Below are 18,977 nucleotides of genomic sequence, written 5' to 3'. Positions count from 1 at the left end.
TTGTTTGTAACAAGCTATATTGTTATGTGGTCCACTTAAGCAGTCGCTTTCAAACACCAATGGTACACCCACATAAGTGTCCTTCACTGCACCCTTCCCACACAACCTGATACATCTCTATGAGAGAACCTTTCCCCTGCCTCCAATGCCCAAGGAGGAAGTTAGTAAGAAAACCCTGAGAGTGTTAATTTCCTTCCACTTCCTGCTGCTGTGCAGCCCACTTGAAGACAGCTATCCGCAAACAAGCCTGTTGCCATGTGACTGAGACTCTGCTAATTTTCCTGACAGGAAAATGGCCCTTGTTGCCTCAAAGTTCCTATGTATAGGGTTAGGGTAGGCATTCTCTTCTGCCCAGATGTGGTGAGTCAATGAGCCATCTTCACATCCCTGGGAGAGAGAGTCGTTATTTATCCTACAGCAAGAGTGTGTCCTGGAAACAGCAGGGATCTGAAAATGCCTGCTTCTCACAATTTAGAAAATGACGGTCTAACTACAAGACGTTGTATTTATGTAGCACTAGATGAAGCCCACCTTTCCTTCTGAGAGCTCTGCTGAGGCCAGCTCGGTGAAGCCACCCCAGTCTTTCTTTCTCTGGCCTGCTACATTGTTTCCTGTGTTCATTTGGCCCCACCACATCCACGTTCTCCACATAAATTTAAGAATGTAAATCAGGCCCAATCCTAAACTTCCCACCTCCTTTGCCCCCCAACACCCACACCCTGACCTTGGTATTGTCCCTAAACTTCAGGGGGTATGTCCCAGCTATACTTTCGAGACCATACAGTGCTCACCCTGCCTTGGCACTTTGCCATTCTCTCTCTCTCTCTCTCTCTCTCTCTCTCTCTCTCTCTCTCTCTCTCTCTCTCTCTCTCTCTCTCTTGTTCTCTTTCTCTCTCTCTCTCTCTGCCTATCTCTCTCTGTCTTTCTCTCCACTTCCTGCCTGAGACTTAATTTCTAGGGCTTTTCGCTGGACTCATTTCTTCTGCTCCCTCAAGTTCTCCTTAGAGACATCTCCCCAACCTACAGGAGAGGCTTTCTCTGTTCTCCTCCACAGCCTCTTTCTTCATACTTATCATCCCCACAGTGGTTTTCTGCCTGCCTATCCCAGCATCTGAACGCTTCCCATGGAGGCAGGTTTAGCGCTGTACCCAACTCGAGTTCTTCCAGCTTAGGAAGTGTTCCCTATCCCCAGGGCAAGTTATCTCAAGCTAGCTTTCAATATAAACAGTACTCTGTTCAACTAACATACAGAGAGCACTGAATCTTGAGAAAAAGAAGGGTGCAGTGAACTGCCCGCCATTTTGAGGGGTATGTGGCCAATTTTTGTGATGGGGAAAGATGCAGATATAGTTTTAGGACAGGCTATAGAAAACTCACTCCTTTCTCCTAAATCACACTGTGAAAGCATCATGTTAGCCTCACTACTTTATTTGAGACAGAATCATGCAGAAATCATAAGGTGAACACTTTAATCTTCTCTTAAGCTCTTTGTATAACTATACCCTTCCCTTTATATAAACCACCAGAGCTTATTTTTTTTTTATTTTTAATAACAAGGATTACTTATATATTTGTAAAAATTTAGTCAGAACTAGAGCTATAACTGTTTTATAGGGGATTTAGATTTAAATAAAAAAACTCAACCCAAAACTACTACTAGACATATTTTATCTTGGCCAAACAGTTCTGGTTTTGAAAGAGAAAAACTCTTGACTGCTGCAGACAAAATGGAAGGTCAGTGAAGACAGAGGCGGATTCCGAACCCTGCTGTACTACCCTGACAAGCCGGCATGTGCCACTGAGCTTCTACAAAGCCTTAGGAAATGTAGGACACGCCTCAGCCTTCAAACAGCTAAATCTGAGGGGAAGGCATCTCAGGGGGTACTGTAGTTCACTCCCGTCCATTAGTAAGTGCCCGCTGGCATTTTTTGGGTGTTTGCCAGTGGCAGGCTCTCTGCTCAACTCTACCTGCATATTTTTATCTCATCCTTATGGCCTCCTGGTTGACGATGTGGCAATTCAACATCTCAAACAACGGAGGTTCAGGGCAGCTCACTGACTGTTCCACTGAGACCCAGCTCATGTGTCGGGGAGCTTGGATTCTGCCCACACCTGCCTGACTGATGGGCCTAATGCAACTCACCTTTCAGCCAATCCTCTCATATCTGAGATAGGTTGGGAGGGAGGCTTTCCTCCTCAGAGGATACAGGGACTTGGGTTAATAAATGGCTCTACCGTCTTAGAGATTTCAATCGTCAAGTATGTAAGTGAGGGGGAAGTGGGCAGGGAGGATGAAGGGGGATGTAACAGGACCTCACTCCCACCCAAATCTCATTGGATAGACCTTGGACATCCGGTTTCATCCATCTACAAGAGAAACCGAGATATGTTATCTTCCTCTGTGCTCACGAGAGTGACCGCCCATGCTGATCCATGTGGGTCGGTCCTCATGTAACACCATCTTTATTCCAGCAAAGCCCTCCATCCCAGACCAACCAGGATGGATTGTCCCTAGTGCTAGGAGAAGGGGAGCTAGCTTCGGTGAACAACCAGAGGTTGTGTGACTAGATGAGGGCAGCTGGAAAGCCAAAACGGCCTTTACCATCTCTGATAAAGGTGGCTCCCAGTAGAAGGCTTTGACCTACGACAGGTGAGGGAGAAGAAGACACTGATCATAAGGGAAGCCTGACTTTGGGATGGGAGAAAAATCTCACTTTCTGCAAGCAAGCCTGCCTGCAATAAAGAAAGATCTTACCTCTGCATGTATGTTAATTGTATTCACGTTTTATCAGAGAAAAAGCCATTCTATCTTCCTGAAGGGAGAAACCTGGGAAGGGTTGTGAGGGAAAGAGTGGGTATGAAGGAAAAACCAGATCAGTGCACCAATGGCTCCTCCCTCTCAGAGAAAGAAACACCACTCGAGACAGGGTTGGCGGCAAAACATTTTTATCAGCACATACTAGTTTCTTGTAAATTGAAAAGGTGTTATTGTGACACTTCCATATGTACACAGAATATTAAGGGCAGATGTAAACAGCCATTAAACTCATAGACTGAGAGGTGTACAGAGGTCTTAAAGGTCACAAAATTTGTAATAGGAATGTCCTTGTGACAAGAGTAAATCCAACTCCTTGTTTCATGAGTTACTCTCATAGGCCAGTGAGCTGATGTGCTGGCCCGGCCAGCTGGAGTGGCAGAGCTCAGACCCAAGATCCCTGACTCTGAACCACTCTTTCTAGGCTGCCTCTTTTTATAGTCTAATTGGAAGAACTTTTCTTAGAAGTTTGTTTGTTTGTTTTCCCCAGAAGTGACTTTAGTGATTGTCCATCTCTGGACTAGTCAAATTCTCTATAATAAAACACCCGTAGCTGAATACTTTATAAAGAAGTGAGGTTTCTCTAGCTCAGAATTTCAAAGGCTGAAAGTCCAAACAGCTAACTTTGGTGAGGGAACCTCAAGTGATCTCCTCATAGTAGATGGTCTCACAAGGATGGGAGAAAGGTGAGAGGAGCCACATAGTGAGAACAGAGAGCAAGGGGAACATAGGGACAGCTTGCTTTTTCTAGAACTAACCTGCGGTCTCAGGAAAACTACAGTAATCACCCATGATGACACGCCAGCAGTTACCTGAGGACCTTCCCTAGACCTTCCTTTTTGTAAAGTACGTTCTTAACTTCATCGCACTGTGAACCAAGCTTCCAACACACACACACACACACACACACACACACACACACACACACACTCTTAAATCACAACCATCTTGAAGGACAAACTGATTCTTGGGAAGACTAAATTATTTGCTTGGGACCATAGGGATAAAAGGCACACGCCAATCACAGGGCTCTGGGGACCTGCTGCCTCATTGTCAAGGGTGGCTCTTTCTAGCTTTTTTGGAATTCCACCACCAGGAATTGTTGGAAACATCTCCAAGTGTCCATAGACACTCAGCAGGAGTCCATCTGATTCCACCATGTCGTTGGAGACCTCTGAGCAGGTGGAGGCATTTCTGCTCAGTGGCCGAAATGGTGTCTGTCCTCAGAGGTGAAATAATAAGAGGCTCCCTGCTCTCTGAACCCCAAAAAAGTGTCAGTTTGTCCTTTAAGGTAGTGTCACTCAGAGTTACTAAAAAGGTGACCCTTTGGTACTAGAGGACTTGTGAGTTCTGTGATCTTATAGAATATTTTCAAAGTAGTTACATTGTATTTTCCTAGCACTAAACTATCTCAGTGCTTCTCCACAGTTGCAGTGGGGTTAGGGAGGCCACTGGTGTAATTTTGATGGAGACAGGGGCTTTTGTCTTAGGAACTGAGACAGTTCCAGAGCTTAAGGAACTGGTCAAATGCAGGACTCACTACCCGTCTCTTTCTCATGGTTTCTTGTTTCCCCTGATGCTTCTGTTCAATTTCCTCTCTCTACTACCTGGTTGAGGCTGCCTGTTAGAGGTTTCTAAACTTCCTGGATTATGGCTTTGCATAGGTTTCACTTGTCTTGTCCCCAGCTGTGCACCTCTAAGGATACAGGACAAACCAAACTATTTCTCCTACTATATTTCCACAACACTTCTGCTCTAATCAAATGTGTAAGGGCATGGGCTGTTGCTTTGTAACCAAGCAAGCAATCAGAAGCAAGGCAGGCACCAGGTCAGTCCTGACACTGTCTACTGGAACATGCCATCAGATCTCAGGCTAAAGCTCCATTCTACAAAACAGTCTCCTGGGGTTAGATGCCAGTTTTAAATTTGTATGTTGTTAGGACTGTGCTTTTGATGGCTGTAAGTCAGCATCGGACTTGATCGATGTGCTGTAGTGGCTTATAGAACCCAGAGAAGCACTGATATTCACTGTTTGAATTGTAAAAGGTGCCACGGAGGATGCAGATATGGATGCACAGGACAAGGTAGCTGGGAAGAGTGCTGGGCCTCTAGCCTTCTCTTGGTAACCAGCCTTCGGGAATCTCCACATGTTGGGCTATCTCAAAACTCTAAAATTCAGTCCTTTTTGGTTGGGGTTCTAAGGGAAGCTTTATTATATAGCTTGGCCATTGGTGATCAACCTAACTGTCAGCCCTCCCCACCCCTCACCCACTAAGTTTGGGGAATGGGAATTGAGCATCCCAAAGCACCAGTCCTGTCTTGGTTATGATCCGTGACTAATCCCCATCTTGAAGCTTGCTAGAAGCTGCTGGCCTATCTGTTATCTCCCTAACATACAAAAGGCATCACTTTGAAGATTGCAGGATCTTAGGAGTTGTATACCAGGAAGCAGGGCTGGAGAACAAATGCATATTTCATAATATCACAGCACAATCCATTTGTACTCCCGTTGCTACGGGCCCATTGCTACGGGCCCATTCCTTTTTGTTTCCTATTCCAGCTTTTGAAAGACAGGCATCTGATTGGCTCCACTCATTGTTTCCAATAGTCCATATGTCACAGATACTCTTTGGCTGCCCGTTGGTCAAGTGCGCTCCTTACACCGGTCAAAGATGGTTCCCATCACATGGTAAATTGAGTCTACCGATGAGCTGATTTCTTTAAAAGGAGCGGAGACATTTTATGTCCAAAGCATTTGGTTGGCTTGTTTGTTTTGTTTTAATCTTCTGGAACTGAATTTCTTAATTGGCATTTTTGGGAAAACGTCTCCTGATTTAGACAAATATGCTATTCAGAAACTCTTTATTTAACTGTGGGTCCCAGCAACGCTCGTCTCATCTGTGAGGCCGCTGGCACTTCTCCAAGAATCTATATTGGATTCCACCCCCTCACGCTGAAATTTCAGCAAGATTCTGAAAAGGAGTGAATCCATGTATCCTGGCCTCTGAGCTTTGTCCAAGGTCTCAGGACTTCCTAACTGGGCCACCCCTTGGTGGCATCTTTCCTAGAGGTCCTTCAGTACTATACTAGAGCTTCGTTCTCACATACAAACCCTGTCCAAAGGCCCCTGATAGAGGATCTTGAGAGGGTACAACGAGGTTATCGAGAAACAGTAGAGGGGTTTAGTGCTTGCTAAGCGTCAGTCTGGTATGCGAGTCTGGTGTGAGTTGCACAGATGAGGAAGATGAGGAAGATGCTTAGGCTGCAACCTGCAAAGAGTAGGGAGAAAAGCTGGAAATGAGCTTAGATCTGTCAAAGTCCCAACCCCATTCTGTGCTCTGACTCTTAAGACTGGACAGTGGGGAAGAAAGAAAATGTTCCAGCCCTGCCCCTCAAATGGCGAGTGTATCAGGTCAGGGTGTAGGGATGAGCAAACAGGGGCCACCGATAGACCAGATTCTCAGTGAGGGCACAGAGATTACACATCTGTGGCAGCCAGATTCTTGCACAATAGAAAGGACAGGCTAAAGTATCACTGATATACTCGGAGGCCATGGGCAGTCACAGAAGGCAAGGCACAAATGATGTTCCTGAGGCAGCTGTTTGGATTAAAAGATTAGTCTGGAGACAGGTGTCACAGGGGTTAGACTAGGAAAAACTAAAGGTGATTTACACATGCAAACTCTAGGTGACCCTTTTTCTCCCTTAATTTATCTATTCACTTCAAAGCTTGACTGAAGCCCCCACCTCCTCCTGGTCCCCCCCTCACTCAGTTCCTGCCCCATTCTCCCCTTCCTTTCTCCTCTGAGAAGGGTAGGCCTCCCCTGCGTATCACTCCACCCCTGCAAACCGCTGCACATCTGCTACATAAGTGTGGAGAGTGTAGGTTCAGCCCATACTTTGGTTGGTGCTTCAGTCTCTGGGAGCCGTCAAGGGTCCAGGCCAGTTGACTCTGGTGGGCTTCCTGTGGAGTTCCTATCCCCTCCAGGTCCCTCAATCCTTCCTCCAACTCTTCCACAGGACTCCAGAGCCCTGTTCAATGGTTGTCTTTGGGTCTCTGCTTATTTCAGTAGCTGCTGGTTGGAGCCTTCTAGAGTTTCTTTGAATCTCAGAGAACGCTTCACAACTGGCTTCGTATTCCCAAGCCTGTTCTAAGTCTTTTCAAGTTTCTTCTTCTCTGTAACACACATGAGCTTGGAATTGTCCGTTCTGTGTGTTAAAAACAGAACTCTGCTACACAGCATCACCTTCCATTGAAAGATGCTGGTAATTAGTTGTGGCGGTGGTGATGCTCGCCCTTAATCCCAGGGTGGTGGTAGTGACCCCAGCACTAGGGAGGCAGAGACAGGTGGATCTCTGAGTTCAAGGTCAGCCTGGTCTAACAGAGTGAGTTCCAGGACAGCCAGGGATACATAGTGAGCTCCTATCTTGAGAAAACAACAGCAGCAGCAGCAGCAACAAACAGAAGTGGTGATAATTTCATGTACTAAATTCTGCCAGCGCGTGCCCGCACATGTGTGTACTGGCATATGTAAACATGTGTCCATGGAGGCCAGAGGTCATGTAGGGCTGTGTATTCCTTAGAATATGATCCACCTTGTTTTTCTGATAATCTCTCACTGGCAATAAACTTTCCAAGCAGGCTGAGTTGAGGGCTAGTGAACCTGTAGATCTGCTTGTTTCTGTCTCCCGGCCCTGGGATTACGAGCGAGAGCCCCGACTCCTAGCTTTCTTACATAGGATCTGGGGATCAAACTCGCATCCTCCTAGTGCTTGCACGTAAGCACTCTACCTATTGAGTCATCTCCCCAGCCCCCCAAAATTAAGTTTTGATTTTTAAAAACAGAACTACTCTGAAGGGTAGCGAGTACTGAGAAGCCGAGGCTGTGGTCTAAATTTCCCCTGAAAGTCTTAACCACCAATGCGATCTTGTATCTGTATCAATCACACCATTCCCATCCCTGCTCTCTGTTCCTGTCGCTCAAGTGTGAGAAGAGAGATGATTAAGATAAAGGAGAAGTTCCGAGGACTTTACCTTCTAGTTCTCTTTTTTATTTCCAGAGTAAAATGACCAAGGAATTGTAAGAAGTTGCAGGCAGCAGCCACACGACTCGTGGATTTGTGTAAGGATGAACCAAACAAGCAAATTCAATTTTTCTCTGTGCATTTTGCAGCTACTGAGGCTACTCATATGGTTTGGTTGTGCTACACCAAGAACACGAGCAGTACTGGCTTTGAAACATGTATTTTCTGTTATCAGAGATTAAATATGAAGTTTGGAGGGGAGTCTGTCAGCTTTCTTGGTGAGAAGATGAAGGATTTTTAATCCTGAGACCCCGAGAAGGCCAGTAATTACATAGCCCAAAGCTAGTAAATCAAAATGCTGACAGACTCATGAGCCTTTTTGTCCTAGGCAAAATTTGGAGCCTTTCTTCCTTAACATATTTTAATAAACCCAACTTATAACTTTGACAAAGCCACGGGGGTGGGGGTGGGGAATCTTTTGTGCACAAGTTAACCTCTATCCAATGAAACAGTAGTAACACCAAGAGAGAAGTGTGAATCAGCTAGCCTCGTTGTGTAAGCCACTAGCCTCCGAGTGTACACGGCTAGCCTCGGTGTGCATGCCACTGTGCTAGAAGCAAACACTATAGAAACCTTTCCAAACGAGTTCAATGGCAGTGATAACAAAACCCTGAGGAAACAGAGGTGATACACGGTACCCAGAAATTCCTCAGCTCAGTTTTAAAATCAACTCCTAGCATCTCCAGTGCTCAAAGCCTGGGCCATTAGAAAAAAAAAAATATATATATATATGTATATTTATGTGTGTGTGTGCATATATATATATATATATATATATATATATATATATGACACATGTCCAGGGACCATGTAGACGTAAATGCTTGACTAGCAAGTCAGAGGGCTCTAGTGCTGTGTGTGCATGAGGACCTGTTGTTAGTGCCTTAATCCTGATGACTGGAGCAACCTGATGCTTAAGGTCACCGTGCCCTCCTCTTGGCCCTGTCATAGCTGGACTTGGTAGAGTTTTAGGTGGGAGTTGTAGGAAATAGTAACAGAGAACAGAACTGACTTGGTCAGAGTAAACTCTCTGCATTGTGCTAGTGATAATTAGTTCAAACCCAGGGAGGTTCAGGTAGGGTTTCATGTATGTGTTTGCATGTCTTAGAACTTTAAAATCCAGGGCAGACCAGCCATAGCAGAACTAAGGGTTATTGGTGTTTAAATTCCTTGGGGGGGAAAAAAAGCAGTAGGAAGTTTGAGATTCTTGAACAAGGAGAGGTCTGTGTCAATCTCACAGAAGGAGGAGCCCCCAGGGAGCATGGAATTCCCTCACTAGGGTAAAGAAGGGACACAGTTTAAAGTACCCATACTGACACACTCTTTTTTATTTTTTTTCTTCATAACAAAGGGGTATCTTTAAGCACTACAAAGAGTAATGTCTCTTCCCAGGGAATTTGTAAATTCCTATGTGGTGACTCTGTCAAGGGACTGTAAAATCTGTTACTCAGGGTTCAAAGAATTCAAGGTTATCTGCAAAAACTGAAATTGTTTGGGATGGGTCCAGGGTCCAAATTTCCTAGTTCTGACAGGAATAAGGCATGTCAGGGACAGAAGGATAATTGGGGATAGCAGTCAAGAATGAAAGCAATTGTTGAGGACTAGAACACTCTAGAAGCAGTAGCAGACAGAGGTGGGTGGGTAGGACTGGGAGAAGAAGATAGCAGAGGTCCCTGGAGAAAAGGAGGAGACATAGTTTTCATTACAGAAATACAACCCTGTGGAAACTCAGAGCCCAAACCCCTTGTGCCTATCCACCAAGGTCTGAATATCAGTATGGAGTGTGTAGTAACCACAGACAAGGCTTCCTCTGAATTGCTGCTCAAATGTTGGCTCCTGTGAAAACACCACCATTTCCACTTGCTTGGGGATGTGAAAGATTTAGGATGGTGAACTCAAACACATTAGTCTGGGAAGTTTGGCAGCTGTTGTGTGTGATCAGGAGACACAGGGGCACTCCAAAATGAGCTGTTGAGATCAGAATTGCCCTACCATGTGGAGAAATTACCTACATGCCTGCCACCGTTACATAACAAGAGATATGATTCAGTGCTTTCTGATTGTCCCGGAAAGTTTGTTTGCCGTGGCACATACACTAAGGTGCTCTTCTCATTATCTTTGGGTCAGGAACCAGAAGGGTTCTGTGGCTGCAAATATCTACAAATATTAATTATAAAAATATCTGTCAAATATTTAGTTACTGTTACATATCCGAGAATAGGAAAGTCCTGATTAATTGGGTCAACCAGCTCTCTCGTCCCATAGCTTTTGTGACCTAAGACCAGTCAAGAACCAGAACTTAGGCGAGGCATATCTCTTTCCTGAGAGCCATCTAGCCATTTATAATAACATACTCATCTAGCTTTGGAACAACTTTCCTTCTAAATGATCAAGCTAAGGCAGCAGTAAACATGTATCTCATACAGTTTTGTAGGTCCGAAGCTGAGGGCTGGCTGGTTTGTGAGTCAAGATTGCAAACTAAATAAGAACTGGAGAGTCCGCCTCCAGCGTGGAACACTCATGTGCTGTTCAGTATAGTGATTTGACTTGATGCTGGCTGCGGGGAGGAGCCACATGGACTCCTCTATGCTGAAGCATTCTGGTATCTGGCTACCTCATATCATGGAATACCAAGAGAAAGTAAGGCAGAAGTTTATTTTTAGGTTCTTGTCTCAGAGGCACACTCTGGAATTCCTCATATTGGTCACAAGGTCAGCTCTATCTGGTGTTAAAATGGAACTACCCACAGATATGGATGTCAGGAGATAAAACCCATTGTTGGCCATCCTGAAAGCCATCTTCTACAAAGAGCTACAATCTCCTGGGAGGTGCGAGATAAGTTTTTTGTCAATCACCATACACGGTACGGTTACTGTGATCTTATCGTCTTAGCTTAAGTAGGAAATATTCTCTATAAGTTCATGTGCTGGATGCTTGGTCCTTAGCTGGTGCTGCTGCTGTTTTGGGAAGTTCTGGAAATTTCAAAAAAAAAAAATGGGACCCAGCTGTAGGAAGTAGGTCACTGGGGTGGGGCCCTTTGTTCCTGGTGTCTTCCAGTCTCTTTTTCTGTAGTGAAGAAAGTTCTTTGTCATGCCCCTCTGCCAGCACATGCATGATGGGGCCAAGCAAATATGAAGGGATCCCTTAGAAACTGTGAGCCGAAAAAAAAAAATCCTTCATCCCTTATTTGCTTCACAAACAGGTCAGGACAGGAGTAGAGAGTTCCACCAGATTCACCAAGCACATAGAAATCTCCCATCTGCATTGCTTAGCTCTCAGTCTGTTTGGTGAAGCTGAGTGATATTTTACCACAACTGGCTGAATGGAAGTGTGGGCTCTGTGGTCAGAAGGGTCTGGTTTTCCTCCACTCCACTCTGTACATATACCATGGCTCTGGCTTTTGAAATGAGGATAAAGCAATCATTCCTGCTGTGGTGGGATGCAGAGAGAAGGCTGGTTATGAGCATCAAACACAGCAGGCCATGCTAAGTAAGTACTGCGCAGGTCAGAGCTTTCCTTCAGGGATGGGCTGTAGCCACAGGATCATTACACCACTGCACACTTTAGCTCCTCAACCCACTCACAGAGGAGAGGGCAGAGGAGCTTCAATGTTTACCTCATCTTGAAGTGTACACTCAGAAAATGAGGGGATGTATCAACAGCTCCCGAGGTGCCAACTATCTCTGAGAAGTTCAGAGGTGCTTCAGCTGTCCCTCTGAAATAATGCTACTGAAAATGTTGCATGACACAAGAAAAAACAAAGAAGCACACGATTTGCAACTGTGACATTGTTTGTGCTTTGTGTAGCTCTTTCAGGACACCAATAGGGGATGGGCAACACGTCACGGCTGTGTCTAGTAGAAAACAATTACTCAAAGCCCATCATCCTCTTCAAAGACCACGTGGGGAGGTGTTCATTTTGTCATTCACTTTGTTCTCTGAGAAGCTAGGCACATTCTTTTCAGATTTGATAATGTCATGAATTGATACAGTTACTGCAGTTACTGCAAATGAACGATGGTTTTCTTGTAAACAGTGCTTTCATGTGTGTATGCAGGAGAGGGAAGGGAGTAGTGTTACTGTAAAATGACACATGTAGGCAAATGCCAGGTAGGGATGATTGCTCCTCCTATACAGCCCCCAGCAGTGTCCTCACTAGCCTTAGAGCAGGAAACAGACTAGATATGTAGGGCAAGAGGCAAATCCCCAGATATACGGATCACCGCACTTGCAAATCTGATGCCAGGATCCATCTAACAATGCACACAGGATGCTGCTCTCCTTCAGAGTCAAGCCGCCATCATCCTGAAATGCTATTCGCCTTGTGTGCCTGGAGTAGAAAGGCAGCATCACATGCTCCAACAGGCTTTTCTTTATCACATCCTCAAGCTCCGTTCACCTTCAGAGGAGCATCAGACGAGATGCAGAGACTTTGGACACACCCCAAAGGACATTCGCCAAACCGTCCCAATGACCTCCAAGTTCTGGGACATTTTCTTATTCTGGGCAAGGAGGCCAAGATGATTCTAGGGTGAAACTTAGTAACCCTGGATTGAGAAGTGAATGATCACCTTGTTCTACAGAAAGCAGAAGAGGAATTGAAGCAAGGAAACCAAGATTTTTCGTTTAGTCCCAGAAGCTCAGTTCTCTTCTTCCCTTTCCGTGAGTGCTGCAGTTATAGCGCATGGCTGCAACTCTGGGTTTAGATGATTTTCTGTGTCTATTAGAAGGTACTCAAATACTCAATGCTCATCCTCTTCAAAGACTATGTGGGGAGGTGTTCATCAGTTAAAATACAGAATTAATTTCTGGTATGCCACTTTGAATTCCATGCATGTATGGACTCATGCAACCAACAATACAATCAGGATGCCTGTCAGTTCTGACCACAAAACAGGCATGCTAACCCCATGCTATCTCTCCCAGTCTCTATAATCCAACCTCAGATTGATCTTGTCTTTTCTGGGAAGTTCCAAGAATGGAATCAAAGAGTGTGCAGCTTCCAAGACTGCCTTTCTTTCCCCACTCTCATGCCTCTGAGAGTTATACATGATTTTGTGTTTAACAATAGCTAGCTCCTTTTAACTGTGGAGTAGTGTTCTACCGTTCTATTATGTATTTAAGATAACATGGCTCAGTATAACACAGACCCCCATGAGTCCTAAGAAGAAATGGTACATGAGATCTCCAAGTGAAGTTGCTAAAGTTTGTTCTTCAGATTCATTGGCTGTTTGTCATAGTTGTGTTGGATGGTCATGTGGGGATGGAAGAGAACAAGCTGGTTTTGTTCAAGAGCGAAAGGTGGGCATGAAAGTAGAAAGCCCGGCACTTCAGGCTCTCCACACTGCTCTCTAGTCAGCATTGGATAGTAACAACTCCACCTGCAGGTGACCAGGGTTTGTGTTTTGATGACACTCTCTTGTAATGGCTCTCTGTACAGGGTGATATTGCTCTCCCATTGATATGTGACATGTCTGGAGACACTATTGGCCTTGACAAAGAGATGCTACTAACATCCAGTGGTAGAGACCAGGGATGCCTTTACATGACCAATACACAACATGGTCTCTCACAACGAATATTCATGTGGGCCCAAGTGATAGGATAAGCTAACCTATCAAAGGACACGTCACAAAGTGTCTTGTATTGAACCTGAGACCCTCCGCAGAAAAATAAATAAATAAATAAATAAATAAATAAATAAATAAATAAATGGTTGCCTTTCAGTGAAAATCTATTTGCTTTAAAATTTTAAATGACAATGAGGGAAGGAGAGACAGAAAGATGAACACACTGATTATTCAAATTTCATGAATTGTCCAAGCCTCTTTTCGAACAACTCGAACAACTCGCCTGTCCCTGATGCTCTCAGATGTTGCTTCCTGGAGCACTGTGGTTGCCTGCTCAGGGCAAGGACTCATTCTACTCTACCTGGTGGGGCTGAAACAAATCCTTTCCTTCCCAGTTTTTTTTTTTTTTTTTTTTTTTGGTCATGGTATTTTATCACATCAATAGAAACCCTAACAGTCTCTATCAAACAAGAGAGGGCAGGATGGTAGTTCACAACCCCTGTGGTCTACACAGTGGGTTTGGGTGACTAAGAATGCTGCATTATCTTTTAGGCGTAGCCTTGCCTCTCAGCCTCCCCAACTCCTCTCTGCCAAGTACCCTTGGTTGGGAGACTTGCTGCACAGCTGTGCACCATTGTCTGTGGTCTTCAGGGCTGCCAAGGTTACTTAAACTGAACGGCATTTCTGACGCTCTCTAGGGCTTTGCTGTATGTCGTATGGAAACTGTTGTTCTCTAATGAGACTTCAGGGGTACCAAATTAGTATCTGAGGGAAAATGGAAAGAGATTTGATCTTATGGGTGCCCTGCCCTCCAACCCCAAGAAAAGTGTCAACCAATTCCTGAGACTTTCAGCTGCTAGAAACAGAGGTATCTCTCCCACGTATAGAAACCCATGAAAAGGAACCTTACAGTGGTAATGGTGGTTTTCATTTTTATTCTTTGTGAAACTACTGGTTGCCAGGAAAGCACTTCCACACATTTGCAGGCATGGTGAGCATCTCCAGCTCTGAGGCCAAGAGAGGGAGCAGGAAGCCGTGTACGGCCACATGCTGCTGTTGCTACCGCCATAGCAGGAACTGACGGGAGTGAGCCAGGTCAGGAGCTGTCTCTCCATTGGCTGTTCTAGTCTTGATTGTTTTAGATGTGTAGTATAACTAAGAGGAAAAGATGAAAGGGATTTTGCTCGTTATCATTAAATCACACTATTTGGTGGTGACCATTCTTCCCAAACTACTCTAGACAAGTGTCCTGTATAGCCATGTGTTGTGGGCTTTTCCTTGGGGAGATGTGAGCAAATGTCTACTCATCCCAGACATCGGGAATGATTACAAGGCCAGCTTGCTGAACCAATGAAACCGCAATCACATGAGCAAGGGTAAGGAGGCACCTACAGGAACATGGCCAGCCTACAGTAGCCTACAGCCTACACCACCAAAGACCTACATACGGCAGATGGTCAGGGAGAGGTGGGGCCTTCTTGAACAGCCTTCTGTACCACTCATGGGCCTCTTGGAGATTTATGTCAGCCCACTTCCTCTGTCAGTGAATGTTAGTGTGTCTGATTTTGTAATCACAACACACAAAAGACAGTGATGGGCATGACCAGAGGACAGAATTCCACAATACCCATGTCTTCTCATTTTCCAATATGCTATGGGAGATTGCGATCCTGGAAAGAATAAATGATTGCTGGCAGCGAAGTGAAACCCACTAAGTATAGTTAGTATGGGGCTTCATTCTTTCATTATTTATCGTCTTCATTAGCTCTGGAGTCACCCTAACTGAAGGTGCACGCACTTCTTCACTTCTTACCAGAGTGTGATTGAATATCCTCAACTCTAAGAACAAGTTGGATCAGTTTAAAAATGAAAATTCCTCATCACCAAATACGGTATTATAAATTAGGCAGACTGTTAATAAGGGCAAATGCAATCAGATAGTCTGAGTCTGGGTGTGCTGAGCATCATGGGAGCTGTGAGATGACGGGCGCACCCCAGAGTGGGACACTGAACCAAGGTCTGGGGTTGTTTTAAGGGACCTGAGCATGGGGCATGGAAATGTCAAACTAGCAGACACATTGTACTGTTTTTTCATCTGCTCTTGGTGTGATTTCCAGGTAAAAGAAATTCTTGCTAAATGTTCTTTGTTGAACAAACTGGGAAAACAAAAATGTTCCACAGGCTGCAATAAAAATAGGAGTTAGCTATTCTTGCCTGTGTCTTCCTCTGAGAGGTGTAACTCACGTCAAAGGCTGCATAAGATGCTGGGCCTGTGAGACAGTGTTGAGAATAACCTGGTATTCTCCAGGTGGCCTTGCTACCTACTGTCCACAGCATGCAGCCCTGTGGCAGCTAGAGATGTCACTTTTCTCATCTTGACCTATCCAGTTCTTCTTTCTAGTAAGGGTAGGTGAGGGAAAACACAAGACTGAAGCAGACTGTGGGTTTCTACTAGTTACCTCAGTGACCTGGCCTCTCTGTGATGAGTCAGGAGGATAAAAACATGGGAAGGCAAAAACTGTCATAACACAACCCTAAAGGAAGAGACATTATCAGAATGACGGGAAGACAGAGAGAAGGGAAAGAGGAAGTACAATTCAGGGACAGAAGAACTCAAAGACCTCATTCAACTGACATGGAACAAAAGGCTGATGCACCCGAACTGCTTTCAACTGTCTTGTTCAACAACCCTGCTGCTCAAAGACAAGGGAGCTCTCATTACCTGCTGATTTAGACCCACTACCATGGAGGGAATTGGCACTGTGAGGATAGCAGCGTGCTGTCTCCTTTGGATCCTATCCTCCACAGCTCTATGAAGGCTCTGCACAGGATTTCAGTGGAATTAGAAAACATAACTTGAAGGTCAGGTCCATACGCAAATGCTGAAATGTTTGGAGAAAAGAGGCCTTTAAAAGACTGAGGCAGGAAGACCATAGGTGAGAGGCCAGCATGGGGTGCAGAGGGGGTTGCTAGCCAGTATGGGCTACACTGCAAGACCCTGCCTCAAAATAAATAAAAAACAAATAAATGCAGACCTGAGTACTCTCTCTATGTGAGTTTTGCATCTATGGGCTACATCTATGGCTCACTGAGTTCACTGTGGGTCCCAAGCAGGTGGAAAAGGCCAGGCCGTTGAGACATGCCAGGCCGTGAGACATGCAGGGACAGAGTTATGTCTCTTCTGTTCCTTTGGTAAAATGTCTAGCAGAATCAGCTTCGGGAAGAAATGATTTACTCTGGCTCATGGCTTTAGAGGGATTTAAGTTCATCTCAGTGGTGAAGGTACAGTGAGGGTAGCTTTAATCTTCACAGTGGAACAGGGAGAGTGGAGATGGAAGCCAGGGACAGGTTAACCCTCAAGGGTCTGGCCCTAGTGACCTATGTCTTCCAGACAGGCCATGCCTCCTACTGGTTCTACAGCCTTCAAAGTCATGCTGTCACAGCATGCCTCAGGTCATGATAGGAGGCATGGTGGCCTATGGCTGCTATCTACCCTAGGAAGTACTGATTTCAACTTGTCCCTTTGTCAAGAAAGAGCTTGGTCAAGCATTGTGGCACACATCTGTAATCCTAGCACTGGGAAGGCTAAGGCGGGAGGATCTTCAGTTCAGACTGAGTTATAAAGGAAGACTACTTCCTACCCCACACATCAAAAAGACAGATCTTGTAGAAGTAAGCTTCATTGTATTGCTTGTGACAAGAGGTCATGAGACCAAGAAGTCTTCTTCTCTTTATAAACAGTGCAGTAGACTTTATGCTTTCTTTCTCTATTTTTAAATACAAAAGCCCACAAAAGTCTGCTTAACATCATACACAAACAAAAATAATTCTGACCTTCAGATTTAACTTCAGATTTCTATTGGATTTGGGGTAGGTAGGCATCAAACATGAGATAGATAGATAGATAGATAGATAGATAGATAGATAGATAGATAGATAGATTAGACAGACAGATAGACAGACAGACAGACAGAGATTGTGGAGACTGGGGAAAGTCTTGAGGGAATAAAGTCCTGAGTAAATATGTATTGTTTGACATGAACACAGCCATGTCAAGGATCAAAGCCTCAGATTCATGGGAAAATGCCAGTCTTTCGGGGCTAGGCTCAGCAGAATGGCAAAGCCTTCCCTCCTGGTCTGCCAGTATCAATGTTTGCAGAAAATGTCCACCATAGCTCTGTTCCCAAGCTGTGGGCAGCCTGAAGACTGCTCTCCTACAGAGAGCGTTCCTTCAGAGATTCGCCTCCCTATTCAGCTTTTGAGTTTCCTTCCAGGGTACTGGAGGATTCTGAGAATTGCTTATTGATTTCTCAGTAAGTCCTCTTGAGCAATAGTCTTTGTCCCTTTGCTCCTCCCTGGTGTTCTGGTCTCTGGCAGGGATTCGTTTTATTTGAATCCCAACATCATTACAGTCAGTACTCTGTGAAGACTCAGTATGTAACTTTTCATGAAATTGAAATGTGACCTCTGAACAATTCTCCGAGTTGGGCAGACCTAAATACACTTAATGCTCTTAGTGAGTCATCTAGTGCTTTTTATGTGTGTGAAGATGTTTTCTGCATCTGTAAGGTATGTGCGTACTTTTCCCATGTAGCTTCAGTATGAATCTCTGCTCTGAGTTCCAGAAATGGAAGACATTTTTGAAAACTGGTACCCTAAAAAAAAGAGACTCGGCGCCCTCTGCTGTTTCAGCTAAGTTCTGCTGCTATAGGCTGGAATAGAACACAACATGAATAAAGGTACACACATATACATACAAAACAGACACACACACACACATGCAATACAGACATGTGATTAGAAACATGTTTACCAAAGGTACTTCCCAATAGCCTGTTTTAAATACCATTGTCTTCCACTTCTCATCTATGAACTTCAGTTTTTTCCTCTGAGAGGTGGGGTAATGCTATCTCAGAGGGTTTTCCTGAAGATTCAATGAGACATCTATCCAACTGCTCTGCTGGAGACTGAGAAACAGTAACCCTTGTTTTGTGTTGGGTCCTTTATTTCTTTTAATCAACTCTGGCATAAGTTGCCCTGCTTCTGTTGAACAGCTGGTCATCCAAGTACCCACAGATCAGTTCTCACCCTCCCTAATGCCTCAACCCTTTGATATAGTTCCTCATGTCGTGGTGACCTGCAACTATAAAATTATTTTTGTTGCTATGTCATAACCATAAATTTGCTTGTTATGAATCATAATGTAAATATCTGATATGCAACTCTGTGAAAGGGCCATTTGTCCCCAAAGGGGTCACATTGCAACCCACAACCACGATCAAGGAAGCATTCTGCTTTTTTTTAAAAAAAAAGCAATTAATAGTAGTGGAGAGATGTCTCAGTGGTTAAGAGCACTGGCTTCTCTTCTGGAGGACCCAGGTTCAATTCCCAGCACTCACATGGCAGCTCACAACTGTCTGTATGTAACTCCTGTTCCAGGGGATCTGACACCCTCACACACACAGGCAAAACAGCAATATACATAAAATAAAAAAATAGTAAGTGAT

The sequence above is a fragment of the Grammomys surdaster genome, unplaced genomic scaffold, assembly GCF_004785775.1.
Source record: "Grammomys surdaster isolate TR1022 unplaced genomic scaffold, NIH_TR_1.0 125876, whole genome shotgun sequence".
In the NCBI taxonomy this organism is placed as follows: domain Eukaryota; kingdom Metazoa; phylum Chordata; class Mammalia; order Rodentia; family Muridae; genus Grammomys; species Grammomys surdaster.
The sequence above is the reverse complement of the archived record's forward strand: the minus strand, read 5'-3'. Positions refer to the sequence as shown.